The 17,969-nt window shown below is 34.3% G+C and overlaps 1 protein-coding gene across 2 annotated transcripts in view; it reads left to right on the top strand.

Annotated features, from left to right (window-relative positions):
• The window catches only part of DPYD (dihydropyrimidine dehydrogenase), a 1,077,299-nt gene that overhangs the window by 326,443 nt on the left and 732,887 nt on the right, over window positions 1-17,969 (top strand). The window lies entirely within an intron of this gene.

Below are 17,969 nucleotides of genomic sequence, written 5' to 3'. Positions count from 1 at the left end.
GTTAGGGAAATTTGAATGTAAATTATAGGTATTACATGAGATAGTCTTGGGTAATAATAATATATGTTTAAATGTAATTACATAACAATGAAACAATTTCACAATGGGCATTTACATTTACAAATACTGAAGAAATTTAAGTTCTTTTTCGTAGATTACGTTGTGCATTTTTTTGATAATGCATGATCAGCTTAACTTCTACTTCATGTAACTATCAAGGTATACGTGCAAAAGAGTTCTACAAGTGATAACTATATTTCTTAAGAGATTAACACATCCCAAGATTCACGGACAGACAGGATATTTTAATAGAAAAGACAATAATTTTGTAGTCAAGGCAGTTAGGATCCAAGTCCAGCTCTGACGCTGTGAATTTGGTAAGATATTTAACCTTTCTCTGAATCCCATTTTCTTTATTTGTAAAATAATCTATGTGGCACAATGGATAGGGTATTGAGCTTGGAATCAGGATGACTTGAGTTCAAATCCAGCCTCAAACAGTTGCCAGCTGTGCAAGAAGCCATTCAGCTAATCTCAGGCTCAGTTTCCTCCTATGTTCCTCACTTACAAGGTTGTGAGGATCAAATAATATAACATAGGTATAGCCCTTTGCAACCTTTCTATATTACATAAATCCTAGCTATTATGATTTTATTGCTGAGATTTGTTTGCTCCTGAGCTCACAGTATTGTTATTCATTGAAAAACATTTCCTAAACTATAAAACACTATGTAAATGTTATTATTTCTTTTGTTATATCCTCATTTAGAAGTCAGAATTCTAATAATCACTATACTAATGATGGAACATATATAGGCCAAATATTTTTTTTTCTTCTATCTCTTTCTTTGTTGTATAATGAACAGAATGTTGAACCTAGAAACAGAAAGACATAATCCTAACTAAAACATTATCGGCTGTGTTAACTTGGGAATGTCACTTAACCTCTATGTACCTCAATTTCATCTTTTATGAAATGATGAAATTGGACTCAGTGACCTCTAAGATCCCTTCCAGCTCTAAATTTGTGATCCTATCACCTATATACAAATCCTATCTTAAATACTACATTTATGACCATCAGCAAGTCAACAATTTTTGGCTTTGGTTTCCTACTCTGTGAAATGGGGAAATGATGCCTGTCAAACTCTTAATTAGCAGGGCTGCTGTAAGATTCAAATCAGGTACTATGTAAAGTGTTTTATAGACATGAAATGCCACTTACTAATTAGGACAACATGATTGATTTGTGATTTTAATTTAGACATTTCAAAAGTTTATAGGGTTTTTTCTACATTTTTTTTCTTTTGCAAATCTGTGATCTCTACGGCAGAAAACTACTGTCTAGAAACTCCTCATGTTTTTCTTACATATTTATAGTTGTTTGGGCACTCAGAGGTTAATTGACTTGATGATGGTCATGTAACTGATTGGTGTGAAAGTCAGGACATGAACCTAGGTCCAATTGATTCTACAGAGTCTGGCCTTCTGTTAATTATTCTATGTTGCCTCTCTGTCTTAGCCTTATATTGCAGCATCCAATGTATTTTGAAACAATAACTACTTCCTAACTTTAATGCCTTCATTATCATATTTATTTTTATTTAATCATTCATCTTACTTCAAATCAACCCTAACTGCTGAATTTAGAAGGCCAGTGATATAAATACAAAAAGTCAAATAAATAGGTGAAAACAACTTCCTTCCTCACATACCTTTAGTGATCTGTGTGATTCTCTAAGACTACATTGTAGAGAAGGTCCTGACCTTCATTGGTCAAGAGAAATCTTCCATAGGTATGAAATGATAGGGCCAGTCCCTATTTCTATTCTTATACTTATTCCTATCCCTATGGCTGTTGCTATCCCTATATTTCTTTCTATCCCTATCCTTCTTAATATCCTAATCCATATCCCTAGTCATATCCTTTTCCCTACTATAACCACATTCTTAAGTAATATTATATTATAGTATCATTATTAAAGCCAAAATTGTTATAATTAGAAATAAAAGGCAAATTAATAGGTTAATGAAACTATCCATAGATTGGGCTATAGCATATAGATGTATATGTTTTATATCTCTTTATATTTAGCTGGATCTCTGATCCTTAAGGTATTCTTAAGTTCTCCCTTAGGGTGAATTATGCCTCTTTATGTTTCATTATTCTAGGCAATTCTCTTCTATTTGTGATTGTAAATTCTTCATAGTAGAAGCACATAGGAAATATTCAATTGTGGTCTTTCCTCATATTTTTTAAAAAGGCTTTTATTTTAGTTTTGCAGCTATTTTTAAATTGAAAAGGCAGCTAGGTGGCACATTTAGAATGTGAGGCAGCTGAGTAAGCTGATATGATTTGCTTTTCTTTGTATCCCCCAAAACAGCACAGTGTTGGGTACATAGTGAACACTTCAAAAATAGTGTTGATTGATATTCTGTAGACCTGTTAGTAAGTCAACAATTATTTATTTAGTCCTTTCTCTTTGACAGACACTGTACTAGGTATTGATGATACAAAAAAACCCCAAAAACCTAACAGCTCCTACCCTTAAGGAGCCAGCATTCTGTCTAAGGAAACAATATATCTACTAATAAGTAGATAAAATCAATAAAAAGTCAATAAAGAATTGTTTCAGGGGCATCATACAGTAGGTAATGGGAAGAATCATGGTACAGTGTAATTCGACACAGAAATAACAAGGAACTGAGAAAAATGGTGAATAAAAAATGTCAGCAAAGGATTGTATTATATAAAGAGATATATTGGTCACATGTTAGGAATGAGGGATGAATTGAAGATGGCTCAGAGAAAAGCTTACATAAGCTTGGATGAAACCCTGCAGCTACTTTCTGAAGTATGTGGAATAGATACTCATAGGATAGGCCAGCATGGAGCAATTAGAATTCATTTGAGTATTTGCGAGAGTACTCTGTTTAATTTTTACAAAGTCATTTGTTTGGCTTCTAGTTGCTGAACTTTTCTTCATTTCGAAAGAGTAATTTAATGATATTGCATTTGACAAGGACTCTTTCTCTTTGATTCTCTAACTTTAAAAAAAAATGATTGAGGAAGAACATTACATAAAAGTTGCCTAGAAGTCATGCTCCTTTAAGTTACTTTTTCAGGCATATGGTTAATAATACTTGCTCTGTTCTCCAGTATGCCAATGACTAAACTGTCCTTCCATTAGTTTTAGTTTCCAGTCATTAGCTGTTTATCAAAATGAAAGCTTTTCATGACTTTTATATGATTTCTCTTAGTCTACTTCTTGGCAGAATGATTTTGGAACTGATAAGAATGATTTTCATTCCTTAGTTGAAATCGTATTAAAGCCTGGTCAAAACATAAGCCTCTTTGAAGCTCAATTGACAACAAAAATAGATAATTATTATTTGGCTTCCACTTGGTGGGTATAAAATGTAAATTATTGAAATATTATCCTGGTTATTGGTTGCTTTTTTCTTCATTTTGTGTTTGCTATTGTTTAACAAGGATATACACCATAACGCTGAAGAATCTCTAAATGTTGAATATTTCTTCTAGAGTTGCTAAAATGAGAAATTACTGACTTCAAATGGAAATCACATTTGCAGTGAGATCATTGTGACCTATGAAACTTATGTGACTATGGGATTAACCTCACTGATTCTCATATTCTTCATCTTTAAAATAAATTTAAAAAACCAAATCTAGATCTCTGCTCATAGGATACAAAGTCCCACTCCAGTGCCCCTATGAACCATGAAAACGTCCCTGTGTTCTCAAAGTAGAAGCAAAAGAAATAACTTTTCCTCCTTGTTATTCTCTTCTCTTTAGATTTTGGGCATATCACTCTTTCCAGGTTCTCCTCCTATCTATCTGAATCCTTTGCTCATACATTCTAACCATAGGTGTTCCACAGGTTCCATCCTGGACGCTCTTCACTTCTCCTTCTATAATACTTCAGTTGTTGATCTTATCTATTCCCATGGATTTAATTACCATTTCTATGCTGCTGATTCTCAAATCTGTCTATTCTGCCTCAGTCTCTCTGCTGATCCTCAATCTCACATCTCCAACTGTTTCTAGACATCTCAAGCCAGGTGTCTAGCAAATTTCTTATGCTGTACCTCCAAAATGAAACTCATTATCTTTCTCTCTTAACCTTCTCCCCCGCCATTCCCTCCCACCTTCCCTGTTACTGAAGAGGACTCTGTCTTTCCAGTTCCTCAGGCTCACAACCTAGGTGTCATCTTCAACCTCTGGTTCCCTGTATTCAATCTGTTGCTCAAACCTGTCACCTTTGCCTTTGCAAAATCTCTTGAATATTCTCCCTTCAGGCCCTCATTAACCTCAAACCTGGACAGTTGCCAAAGCTCATGGTTAGGGTTACCTGCCTTGTTTCTTTCCACTTCAATCCGTGCTCCATTCAGTCACTACAGTGGTTTTCCTAAAACACAGGTCCAACCATGTCATCCTCCTACTCAATAAATTCAAATAGTTTCCTGTCACCTCTAGAATCAAATATAAAATCCTCTGTTTGGTATTCATATCCTTTTATTATCTAGCCTTCTTTTACTTTTTCAGTCTTCTTATACCTTACTCTTCACCATATGCTCTTTCATCCAGTGACACTGGTCTCCTGGGTGTTCAACAAACAAGACGCTCCATTTCTCAACCCCAGGCATTTTCTCTCATTGTCCTCCATGCCTGGGATGCTCTCTCAACTCCCTTTCTGACTACTGGCTTCCTGATCTAAGTCCCACCTAAAATCCCCTTTTCTACAAGAAATCTTTCCCAAACGCTCTTATTTCTAGTGTCTTCCATCATTTTAAATTATTTCCTATTTATTCCACATATAATTTGCTTCGCATGTATTTATTTGCATGCTGTCTCTCCCCTTACATGATAATATTTTTTTATGGCAGTAACTTGCTTTTGCCTCTTTTTGTATCTCTAGAACTTTGCACAGTGCTTGTCCCAGAGTAGGTGCTTAATAAATATATATGTACAGACTGAGTATAAATTGGATAGAAAGTTTTTAAGTATAATCCCAGCAGCAGATGATATCTCCATAATCTGATGTCAAGCCTAATTACATTTGAGAGACTAACAATAAATTTGACTTGAGGGTGAGAAACCTTTATATCACATCAACTCTAGGATACCATCTATTAAAGCAGAGATAGTACAGTCTGTATCTGGGAAAAGAGTGTATTCATTGACAAAAATCCCATACGCTTCAAGAATTCAAGTATAAAACAAAGACAATTTGTTTCTGATTCAACAATTATATTGTGAAATTTTATGAAGTAAATAAATCCCAAATGAAATTCAAGTTTTGGAAGGCATGTTGTTTAAGTCATTAGAAAAAGAGTGATTGGGAGTCAAAAACATGTATATGAGAACTTCTATTGTAAACATTCAATAAGAATGCACACCTGTAAGTCACTAATACAAAATCACACTGAAGGAGGATGCTAAATGGTTGATATTTGCACAATTAGAAATCAATGATTTATGTTGAATTTAAGAATTGTTACCTGATTAAAATGATACAGTATAAAACATTTCAATTAGTTGCTTAATTGGATGCCATACCATTCAGTTATATACGCTAATTTCTTAGGTGGTTAAGTTATTTGGTATATTGTCTGGTATATTTGTTGTTGTTGTTTTTTTTTAACATACCTGAAGTCTTATTGTTGACATGTATGGCTTTTCCAATGACATTAACTGTGTAATAATATATCTTACTGACTACGGGTGTAAACCAAATATACCAATTGATATAAATATTAAATATGTGTTTCAAAGTGTTTGAGTTAATACCTGAATTCCAATATTCTTTCTTGGCTCTATTAATAAATTTCTTGTATTATGTTGATTTGGGATGTTGAAGTTTCATCTTAGAAAATGAAACAATGCACTCACATACAAAAGAGATTTTTATTCAGAAAATGAATTACACTTTTTAGAAGGGTATAACAGTGAGAAAGGTGAATTTTCTTGCCATCAGTTTTAAACTATAGAAGAACAAAACCTTATATTCAAAGAAAACCTATTGTAAAATTCTTTTCTAAATAATAGATGATGGCATTCTTAATAACTAGTTTTCTGAAATACTATATGCAACTAAGTCACAAAATAAATTGAATCTTGGTAGCATATAGAATCCTGACTTATTTTCTATTGTATCTTTCTAAATATGAATCTTGAGAAACAAATTAGAGATATGCTCTTCCTAATGTCTTTGATAAATCTGTGTGCATGCCCATGATCATTTATTATGGAGGTATTTAGGATGCACTACATTGTGAGAGTTTGTGAAATAGATGTATTTTGATAAGTGAGTTCTGGAGAAATTTTAAGCTCTAGGGATGGAGAAGATGAGATTGGAAAAGATGGGAAGGGGGACTTTAGGAAATTGAGCATAATGGCATCTATAGCATAGGTGAAGCACTTAGCTCCAGAGAGGTTAGAAATTGATGAATGTTCTCAAAGATCTATTGCAGATGTTGTTTATATACGTGTGAGTATGACTGTATTGTTATGTGTATGTTAGGAAGGATAATTTTACAGTAAGGACATAAAGTATACCCTTTTCCTGCTATGGTAGTTCTGTTTTAGGAAAGGGGATTTTGTTAATACCTTTAAAAATTTTCCAAGATCCTGCTTTTGCTCTCATCACACTCTATCTTGTGTGTATTATATGTGGTTAAAAAAGCTTTGGAAGTGCTAACTATTATTATAATCATTGACATCATCACTTTTACATTAGATTTATACCTAGAAGGAACCTTAGAATAATCAGGAGAGAGACAGAGAGAGAGAAACAGAGATAGAAAGAGATAGAGAGAGACAGAGACAGAAAGAGATAGAGACAGAGGATCAGATATGGAGAAGGAAAACAGGAAGAGGAAAAGACAGAGGGAGGATAAGTAAGAAATGGAAGAGGCAGAGAGACAAACAGAGGGAAGAGACAAAAGGAAGGAGAAGGCTCTCTTCCCAACCAAGAGTGATTCCCTTTCAAAGGGCTTAACTCAAAAGTGGGATCCTCTGAAAGGGAGCATTTCTACCATTAGATTATTTCACTGCTTTTCTGAACCTCCATTTAAATTACTCCATCTGTTTAAAGACCCCAGAGGTGTCATAAGCTTGTTTCCTTAGCCAATCAGCTCCTTTCTTTATCATTCAAAGTGGTCTCATCTGGTAAAGGTATTAAAGTTGTATACTATCTTGTTTAAATATTTTAAATTCCATCATCCACGCCCTTTCACTGATTACAATAATTGAAATAGAGTGGGGGTGGAAAATAGGGAATTGAGATGGAATCTTTTCCTTTATTTCTAAACCATAATTTGCTCACTCATTTCAGCTGTGTCTGACTTTTCATGACCCCCATTTTTAAAATTTTCTTGGCAAAGATACGGGAGTGGTTTGTCATTTCCTTCTCCAGCTCATTTTACAGATGAGGAACGAAGGCAAACAAAAAGGGTGAAGTGACCTGTTCAGGGTCACACAGCTAGTAAGTGTCTCAGGTTAAACTAGAATTCAGGAAGGTAAGTCTTCCAGACTTTACACCTGGTGCTCTATCCACTGCACCTTCCAGCTGCCCATATATCTAGGCCTATATTATCTTTCAGGTATGATAATAACCTTATAAATTGAGGGCTTTAGTGTTGTCTCTATATATTGTCACCTCCAAAGGGTTGCTCTGTCCCATCACTCTTTCCCCCTCCCCACAGCCTCACACCTGCAAACATCCCATGGAATATATAGCACAGTGCTAGGACATGATGATGCTCAATAAATACCTATTGAATTTAATTGAATGATATTGCTAAGTTTTCAGAAAACTGTCCAGTTCATTTTATTCATTCAAATTTAATTTGATTTTCCTGAGGGAGGAAAATATACTTGTAGCATTTTAGTGGGTAATAGTGTCTTAATTTATATGCAATTGGCTAGAACTTGAGCCCCCCCAAATATTTCTAGTATCACAAAAAACTAATGGAAATATATAATAAAAGTTGTCTCTTGCTTCTATGTGTATGTAACAAGGAAGATATTTCACAAGTCTTATTCCATTTTAGTTATCACAGCTTAGCTTCGCAATGCAATATGAGCTTTTCAGTCTGTGAAATGCATTAATAGCCACATTAAACCCTCCCATATTGTGAGTTGTCAGCCATAAATGATTCCTTTAAAAAAACAATTATCTATCTTCTCCTTTTGCAGTTTGTAAAATGCAATGTTAATTTATAAATGTTGGTAAATTTCAATGTGGAAAAGTTAAGTTTTTTAATCACTGGTTTGCATAGCTGAGAGTACTCAACTGAGTACAAGAAAATTAACATTTATTGAAACCTAAATGAAATGTGCTGTATCCTCCCAGATTGTGTTAAATCACAGGTTAAAAATGCGTTTAGGAAAGGTTTGTGAGATAAGTGATGTCTTACTTTGAATACATACATACACACACACATATATGTATAAAATAAAATTAAACTATCTATGTACAAGCTTTACATTTTCTCCAAATATTTTAATTATTTTAAATTGCAATTCATCCTTTTAATTTTTTTCGTTTTCAGAATGTTGTAAGGCAATAGATATTTTGGTTTAACACGTCGAGTGAAATCCATTTCTTGACCAGATAATTTTGAATCCATAATTTTTCTGGTCCTTCTATCTTGATTTTCCTGTTTAGGATAGAGAAATGGAATATTACAGAGAGACAGAAAGACAGACAGACATACACACTCATACACTGATACTGCTTTACTCCCTCCTCTTTCTTAAATAGCAAAATATGACCAAAAATCAGAAAATGTTTTTGTCTTTTCATTATATGTTTGATTGTAATCTTTCTACTTATTAATATCACACAGTTTTGGAAGAATTATTGTAAATATAAATAAATATCTCACACTTAAAAATCTCTTAATATTCTTTTCTTTTTACATGGATATTATATGTACTTTATTTCAAGCAGCACTTTTTCTACTTTAGTCTGCAAGGCTGAATTGAATTCAAAAAGACCTTTTTTTTCCAGATTGTATTTGCCCTATCTACTGGCAAATACATTAAATTCTATAGTTAGGGATTCATTCTTTTGACTTAAATTTTCTTGCCTTTTTTTCTTTAGACATCATAATTAGTGGCTTCTTTTTAGTCAGAGTTCTGAGATTTTTTGGAGATGCTTTTCCCTGGCATTATTATTGTGGTTATCAAGGAAGTTATCCCCCCATTCTCCCATATTTCTGTTAAACTGTCATAGTATTCATTTTTATGGTAAAATAAAATTCTGTTACATTCATGTGCTACAATTTGTTCAGCTATTTTCCAGTTGATGGAGGCTTATTTTGTTTTCATTTCTTTGCTACTAGAGAAAGAACTTTAAATATTTTGGTATAGAGGAGTCATTTCCCTTTGTTATTGACCTCATTGGAGTTTATGCCTAATAGTTGTGCCATTACGTCAAAAAGGATTTACAATATGTTGATTTTTAGATATAGTTGTAAATTGTTTTCAAAATGGCTAACCCCCCAATTCGTAGCTCTATTAACAATTCCTTAGTGTCCAGTCCACTATAATTGTAATTTTCTTCTTTGGTGATATTTACCAATCTTATGGGTGTGAGATGGAACATCAGAGTTGTTTGCTTTTATCGTTAGTGACTTTGAACATTTTTAATATGATTGCTGATATCTTACATTTCTTTATTTGAGAACCATTGCCTGTTGATATCATTTGACCATTAATCTAATCTGTATTATTTATATGTCTCAGATATTGGGCCTTTACCAGAAAAAAAATGAGGTGAATATTTCAAACAATTAGCAAGCATTTATTAAGCATCTAATATCTAATATGTGCCAGGGACTGTCCTGGTGGTTATAAAGGGGGGAATCAAGAAAATCTTGAGAAAAAAAGATGGTGCTTGAGCTTTATATTACAGAAGCAGAGACACTCTTTGAGGAAGACTTAAAGAGGAAATTAATTATTTGAGATTGTAATTGAATTTAGTTTGCTTGTACAAAAGCTTTTCGATTCTGTCATCAAAAATGTTCATTTTATCTTTTTGATCATCCCTATTTCTCATGTAAAATTCTTCCCTTATATGTAATTTTGAAAAGTATCCTTTTAATTCATCTTCTTAGTTCTTTTAAGATAGAAGCTTTTATATTTAGATCATGTATCCATTTGGAGTTCTTGTGGTACATAGTAGGTGATATTTATCTAAATTTAATTTCTGTTTAACTGTTTTCCAATTTTAGCAATTTTTTTTCTCCTAGTATCCTTACCCAAGTACTTAGTGCCCTTTAGTTTATGGAACACTATAGTACTATGTTCAGTTGCTTGTAGGCTTTTTTTAACCTAATTTGTTCCATTGGTCAACTTTTCTAATATTTAATCAATACTAAACTCCCATGATGATTAGTACTTCGTAGTGTAGTTTGAGATCTGATACTGCTAAGTCTTCTTCCCTCTTACTTTTTATCTCATTCTTTCCTTTAGGATTTTTGACCTTTTGTTTCTACGGATTAAATTTGATATTATTTTTGACATCTTGATAGTTGGCATTTCACTAAGTTGATACATTAATTTAGGAAGCATAATGTTATTATCTTAGCACAGCTCAAACATGTGGTCTGCCAGATTAAGGAAAAACACTCTTTGAAAGGTAACCCATTAAGTTTAAATAGCTGTTTGTACTTTCTTGTAAAATGATTCATCAGAACCTTTGTTGGGAACAAATTTTGGTGAAGAGAGGGATGAAAGAACATGAGAACACTTAAAAGAAAGAGGAAGGTTGGATGAGTTTGTATTTAGTGACATGAATTCCAAGAGGAATGATTTGGAAAGCCAAAACACAACTTTGATGGGGTTTTTTTCTGCTTACCAGGATGAATTAATTAGCAGCTACTTACTTAGCACCTATTATGTTTGTATGGAGGGCAAGTTTCATGTTTTATCATGGAAAGATAGTTGGTATTGGAGTCACAAAGACTTGGGTTCAATCTCTGCCCCCACCATCTACTTGCTGTCTGATGCTGGGCAAGTCATTTAATTCTCATTTTTCCAGGCAGCTGTCTAATAATACTATAAGTTGCAAAGCAGGAGGTGGTCTACATCTGTAGGGAGACAGGTTTTTATCCATTCTATTACAAAAGTGTGACTCATGGATTGTGCTAGGCAGTCCATGAAAGAGCTTAACTTTTGGGGAATATTTGAAATGATTGGACATTAAGAGGCAAAATCAAGTGCCTCAGTTTGTATGGTATAGAGAAATACTGTGAAAAATTAGGAAAGAAAGATAACTTTGAGGACTAGGGCAGTATGAGAAGGTTTCAAAAAGTTCCTAGCATCACTCATATTTAGATGTGGAAATGATGATTGAGATCATCTAGGCCAATCACCATATTCACAGATGAAAAAAGTAGGGCCCAGAGAGGAAAACTAACTTACCCAAGGTTATACAGGTATTAGATATCAAGGCTAGGGTTTGAACACAGTTTGTCTTTTTCCAAAACCATTTGGTATGGACGTGAATTAGATCTTGGATGATAGCTAGAACAAGTAGGGAGAATATCTTAAACACTGAGGACTGCCTAGCAACATTAATTTCATCTTGCCTCCTTTTCCTCAGTGTATTGTTATACTCTTGACTATAATAAATTGATATATTGAGCTCTATAGTATCACCATATAATGAAGCAGGAAAAAAATCCCATAAAGCCATTTTCTTCTAGATGACTGAAGACTGAATTGGAAGGTATTAGGAGTCATAGGACTAAAGTCCAAGTGATCCTAATCACATGAGGCGTGTCTAGAACTATTAAAAATATCATATTTAAAGTCTTCTTAATTCTATTGGGAGGGCAGAGCAGAAATCATCTTTTATCATTTGTCATGTACAACTCTTTCTTTGAATCATAATTCAAAATAGTGTATCTTTTCAAATCTATCTTATTTTCTGTAGGATGATTAACTTAGAAATAGAATCAGTATTAAAATTTAATATATTATGACTTCCATTGTTTCCATGATGCCTTCTCTTCAATGAATCACTTGTTGTCGTCAGTATCATTAGACAGAGAGGTTTGTGGTCAAATTCAATAAAACAAACAAATACATACAAAAATTTTGCAAAGCTGCAATGGAGAAAAATCAAGAACTACAATTTAAAGAAGCTGTCTCTATAGAAGTATATTGGAAGAAATTATTTCATGCTCTTTGGTATTGGAATGGATATAGGATTTGTAGTCAGAGGACTTGAATTTAAATACTATCTCTTCCACCTGCTATGTAAACTTAGAAAAATGGCTCCATTTCTCTGTTTCTTCATCAAATGATTTCTATGTTAACTTTTTGCTCTAAATTTTATAATTTCATAAGTAATTGAGATGATATCCAGCATGCTGTAGTCTAGAAGACTTGATGTAAATCCTGACTGACACTGTGTGACCCTGGACAAAACATATAATCCCATAGTGTCTGAGGAAACACCCGCAGATTGCAAATGGAAGAAAAAGTGCTCATTGACATTACTAGAGGCGTTTCTCATTGGTAGTTCTTAATGCCAACAAAGTCATAGATTTCCCATCCATTCCCACGGGGAATTAAAATAGCAAACAAATAGATAATACTTAAATGAGACTGTTATTGCATTATCACCATGAATTTTATTCCTTCAGGAGTAAACTATGGGTCAGAGATGCCAAATTCATAATATTTTCTTGGCACCACAGGTGAACAGTGAATTTCCCCAGTGATCCCTAAAGACTCAAGGCTTGTTATAACTGAAAATCATGAAGAAATCAAAACTTACCTAAATAAGATATTAGGTAATTCTTTTAAAACATTAAAATCTGTTAATAGTTACGTGGAGGTAACCTGGCTTTCTCAAAAGCTGTACCAGTAAAATGCAAAATTTGGTAAGCCCTACTATAGATGTGTCTCCATTACTGCAGACCTAGTCTAACTTCAGAGAAGCTCATTACCAGAGTTGCCAAAGAGTGATAATTTTTTAACTACGGCTAATCTTTTATATAACCATGCAGAGGCGATATTCTGCATTATTTAACAAAATAAATGAACTATTTAAAATTTGAACTATAAAAAGATTATTTTAAAAAATAAGATTTTGAGATAGTAAAAATAAAAATGGAAACTTTTTTTTCCTGTTAGCCTTCACAAAATCCTTCCCTCCACCCAACTCATCTGAAAAAGGAATGGAGCAATATAAAGGAGGGAGGGGGAATAGGGGGTACAGAGACAAGCATTCCTGTTGATAAATGAGGAATTGGAATTAAATTGCAGAAAGAATAATTGGAATACAGCAAACCTTTATCTCCCTTCTATGAGAAGGCAATAGTTATCAAGACTTACACAATTTCTAGAGAGTGATCTAGCCTACTCTTCTATTCAGTTCTGAGCTGAGCTTACTGTCTCTATTGGCACAGGGACAGAGTGCCAGGTTTGGAGTCTGGAAGACCTCAATCCAAATCTAGCCATAGACACATGCTAGTTGTGTGACCCTGGGCAAGTCACTTAACTTCTATTTGCCTCAGTTTCTTCATCTGTAAAATGGGTATAATAATACTCATACTGAATTTACAGTCTGCTAAGACTCTGATATTTTTCAGACAAATTGATATATTTATTTTGTATATTCTTTTCCACCACATGTACATGTTGTTCCTTCTATAGAACAAAAGCTCCATGAGGATAGCAGCTGTTTGACTTCAGTCTTTGTATCTCTCAGTATTTAGCTCAGTAGCTAACATGTAACAAGAACTAAAGGAGTGATTGTTGATTAAGTGATTGATTGAAAATAATTCAAGGAAGTGCAAACTATTTCACTTTTTGAATAATAAGTTCTAAAAGATTCTGGGGTAACTGAAATGTCCCACTAATACTATACATGCTTATATGTCAAATTCTTCCCTGAGTTCCTTGGTGCATACTTCAGTGACATAATACCTTCTGATTTCCAACCCCCCCCCCCCCAGTAACAGTAAACACTCAGACATACGCAGAGGGGCCTGCTATTACAGGTTCTTAGATTTGCATTTCTAAAAGGAAAGCAAGTTTTGAGAGGTCAAGGATCACTTTAATCAAGCACATGTATCATTCACTTAGCTCAGGGGAAAAAGTCAGCACCCTGAACTTCAGAGAAAATACAGAGAAATACAGATCAATAGGCAGTGCTTGCAGCTGTCTGACATAAGCAATACATACATCATAAATCAACAGACAGATCCAGCTGTCTGACCATTACATACATACAAAATTACCAGAGAGAGAGGCACCAACATCTGGGTTTTCAAAGTCAGGGGGCTCCTTAGTGGCTTCCCAGAGTCTCATCTGGCCAAACAAAACACTTCCAATCAGTAAGCCCCCAAAGTAGAACCTCACCCTCAGTGTATATATTTATTTTTTAGAGTCAGAAGGAATCATAATCCTTGAGAACCAGTGTCATTAAGAAAAGGTGTGGACCTTCCTACATATCTTCCCAGGCCCATTAATGGGTAGGGAAAATCTTCTTTAATCATGTTATTCAATCAGAGGCACTTTATACTAAAACAGAAACAGTAAAAGATCCTACTCTGCTTGCCCTTACATTCTCCCAGTTTATCTTTACCCAAATGGTCTCCATGTGTTTCTCTCTTTTCCATATAGAATCTGTTTATGGAAAGGGGAGTTGGTCTCTTTCCCTGAATTCAATTGAATTAATCACAGGAAAAAAATAGACATATAACAGAAATAATGAGGTATTAATATGTTAAACTAAATGGGGGAAAATTCTTTCTTGTTATGTCTTAAAAAAATATGAGTCTTCCAGAAAAAGTTAGAAGAGCAGTTACCTGTTGACTAGCTGAAGCATGACCATGTTTCTTATGACCTTTAAAAAACCAAGCTTCCTTTCCTAAGAGATTGTTTGTGACAGGGTCTGGCATTTTGGAATACATCTCCTTCAGCTCTGCAGCATTGTATTTGAGGGAAGAAAAAGGAGATTTCATTTTTCCCCTCCCCTCTTCCACTATAACATCTTCTGGTAGAGCTACTGACTCAGTAGGAGATACTCGATCCCGTAGAAAGTAGAGAGGCATATGTACATGCACATGCAAACACACACCCCTAAATATACACAAAGAAAGAAGCAAAACAGATCCCTTTCAAGGTAGGTGATTTATGGCAACAGAGTAGGGAATCAACTATAGATTCAAGAAGAATACTGGCTTTGTTTAGAATCAAGCTGTTCAGTGAAGTAGACAGGGATCCCAGGTCAGGAAACTTGCTGGAAGAGATGCTTTATCTAATAGGGATCACTTTCCAGGACGGACAGTAGATAATGTGAAGATGTGTTTAGTAAGAATGTATGTGTAGAACCCATATAAGATTGCATGCCATCTTGGGGAAGGAGCAAGAAGGAGGGAGAGAAAATCTAAGACTTACAGAAGTGATTGTAGAAAATTGAAAGAAATAAATTAATAATTAAAAAAAAGAAAAGGAAAGAGAGCAGATCATGTCCCTGAAATATCACAGCATAAGCTGCATTGATTCCCTACGCAGGTAGCTTACTCAATGTGCTCTAAGTTCCTATGTACTCTCCATATTGATTCTGTATTTGTGGGAGAGTGAATCCCAGGAGTATGGGGTAGGGGGGCTTTGTAATCATATTGGAGTGCTGGGCTCGACTGAGTTGTCCTGAGAGCAGGACAGAGCAGCCCCTGTTATTAATTTGTTCTATGCCTCCTGTCCTACCTCCCTACATATGACATTCCTCTTCCACAGGTATCTTGCGTAGTAATCAGTACTGTACGTCCTGTCCTTGTTGGCTTCTGTGCCCAACTAGAGGTTAAAATTACAGTTTGAAGCAGAGAATATAAAGGAAAATAGAGCAGGGAAATCTAGTTCACTTCTTGGAAGAAAATCCCCATGTATAAATCATTTCATTTTTCAGAGATTAAGTTTCCTCATCTGTAAAATAGAGAAAACACTATATTTTATACCTAGCTCATCGGACCATTGTGGAGCTCAAGTAAGATCAATAATATGAAGTAGACTATAACTGTAATTCAGACACTCAAATAGATATGGGATTTCGTTCATTTTAATATTCCCTTCAGTGAGATAGATTGAAATTCATTCATTTATCTAACTTTTGCAACTATTGTAGCATAAGTTCACCACCAGATATCTACTCATTTTCCTCAAGACTATCCTTGCCTCCTCTTGATATTGTGAGGGTACCAGTAGAGCACACTCTGTCCCCATTTCATCCCTCACCTCTACTACGCAATCAGCCCTTTTTCTGTTACAATTATGTATTTCCTTGATGGTATCTTTCCCTTATGTTCTTCAAAGAGAATATGGTATATTATAAAAATATGAGAGTTTTTAAAATCTGAATAGAAAGAAATAGATCAGCAGTGGCTCAGATCTTTTGTTTACAAATTTGAAAGATAAGTTTCATCTTTAAAGGAATTGGAACCTGGAAAAACCTCATGATAATTTTATTCTGAAGAAAATGGAAAAGTGTGGGATCAGTGATACAAGTTAGATTCAAAATTGCTTGAATGACTATAACTAAATTAGATTAATTGAAGTATAGATCTGAACTTGGAAGGAGAGATCTGTCATGTAGTAAGTACTCCAGAGATTTCTGTTCAGTCCTGTGCTATCCTCACACTTTTAAGCATAGAAGGCACACTTCATTAATTGCAATGACAAAACCCTGGGAAGGATAGCTAAAATACTGAGAGGCAGAACCAGAATTCCAAAAGATATTGAAAGGCCACAATAATGGACTAAATGTGAAAAGATTAATATAATTGGAATAAATATATAATCTTACAAAAGTTAAAAATCAACTGTATAATTAAAGCAGTGAGAGGTATATTAAGGCAACTCTGTTTGAAAAAGAACTAAGGGTTTTCAAGAATTTCAAGTTTAGTATCAATCAAGGATTTAGCCATGGTGGCTACAAAAACTAATAAAATCTTTGGCAGCTTTAAGAGAGGAATCGTGTCCAAGAGTAGTGAGTTAAGAGTTAGACTATATTTTGAGCATATCTGGAACATTGTATTTAATTCTCCCTACCATGTTTCAGGAAGGAGAATCAACAGGCTGTATCTTTTCCAAAGGATTGCCACCAAGATGATTTTGCCATATCAATTCAAAGAAAAAGATGATTCTTACTCTGGAGAAAGAAGATGAAAGAGGACACTAGAGTTGTCTTGGGAAGAGGAATCAGGCTTATTTTCTTTGTATTTTTATATACATTATATAGAGGAATAATGGATGTAAGTTACAGAGAAGCAGGTATAGGCTTCTTGAAAAGAAAATTTTAAAAAAATTCTAATAATTTGAACTGTCCAAATTGACTATCACAGGAAGTAGTGCATTCCTATTCAATGGAAGTCTTCAGAGAGTCTTAAAAGTCTTTATAATCACTTTCATCTAAGTAGTGTCTGTATATACTGCAATGGACTGGGAGCAGGGAAGTCCCGCACTTAAATTCTCAGATGCAAGCTAAATGACCTTAGATAAGTCATTTATCTCTCTCTCTCTCTCTCTCTCTCTCTCTTTCTCTCTCTCTCTCTCTCTCTCTCTCTCTGTCTGTCTGTCTCTCCTTCTCATTTCTTTTCTGTAAAAAAGAGAAAGTCATATTACCTTCCTCACAGGGTTCTGGTAAGGAACGAATTGGATAATATATGTAAAGTGCTTTGTATACATTAAAACATTAAATGAATGCTATCTGTTATTATATTGAGGGGAGGCCACTATGTTCAGGTAGGACAAGATCACGTCCAAATTTCATTCCAACTCAGGTTGTGTGGTTCCTTGTATTGAATTTGATAAGAATCCATTTTCTGTCGTAGAATTTTCCAAGGTATCCCAATTATCGCATTTTGTGAATCAATTTTACATTAAAATAATTGCATTTTTATGTAATTGTGGGTTTTTGGATTTA

Source organism: Notamacropus eugenii, chromosome 2 (genome assembly GCF_028372415.1).
Source record: "Notamacropus eugenii isolate mMacEug1 chromosome 2, mMacEug1.pri_v2, whole genome shotgun sequence".
Taxonomy (NCBI): domain Eukaryota; kingdom Metazoa; phylum Chordata; class Mammalia; order Diprotodontia; family Macropodidae; genus Notamacropus; species Notamacropus eugenii.
This window is presented reverse-complemented; position numbering and strand designations above follow the sequence as displayed.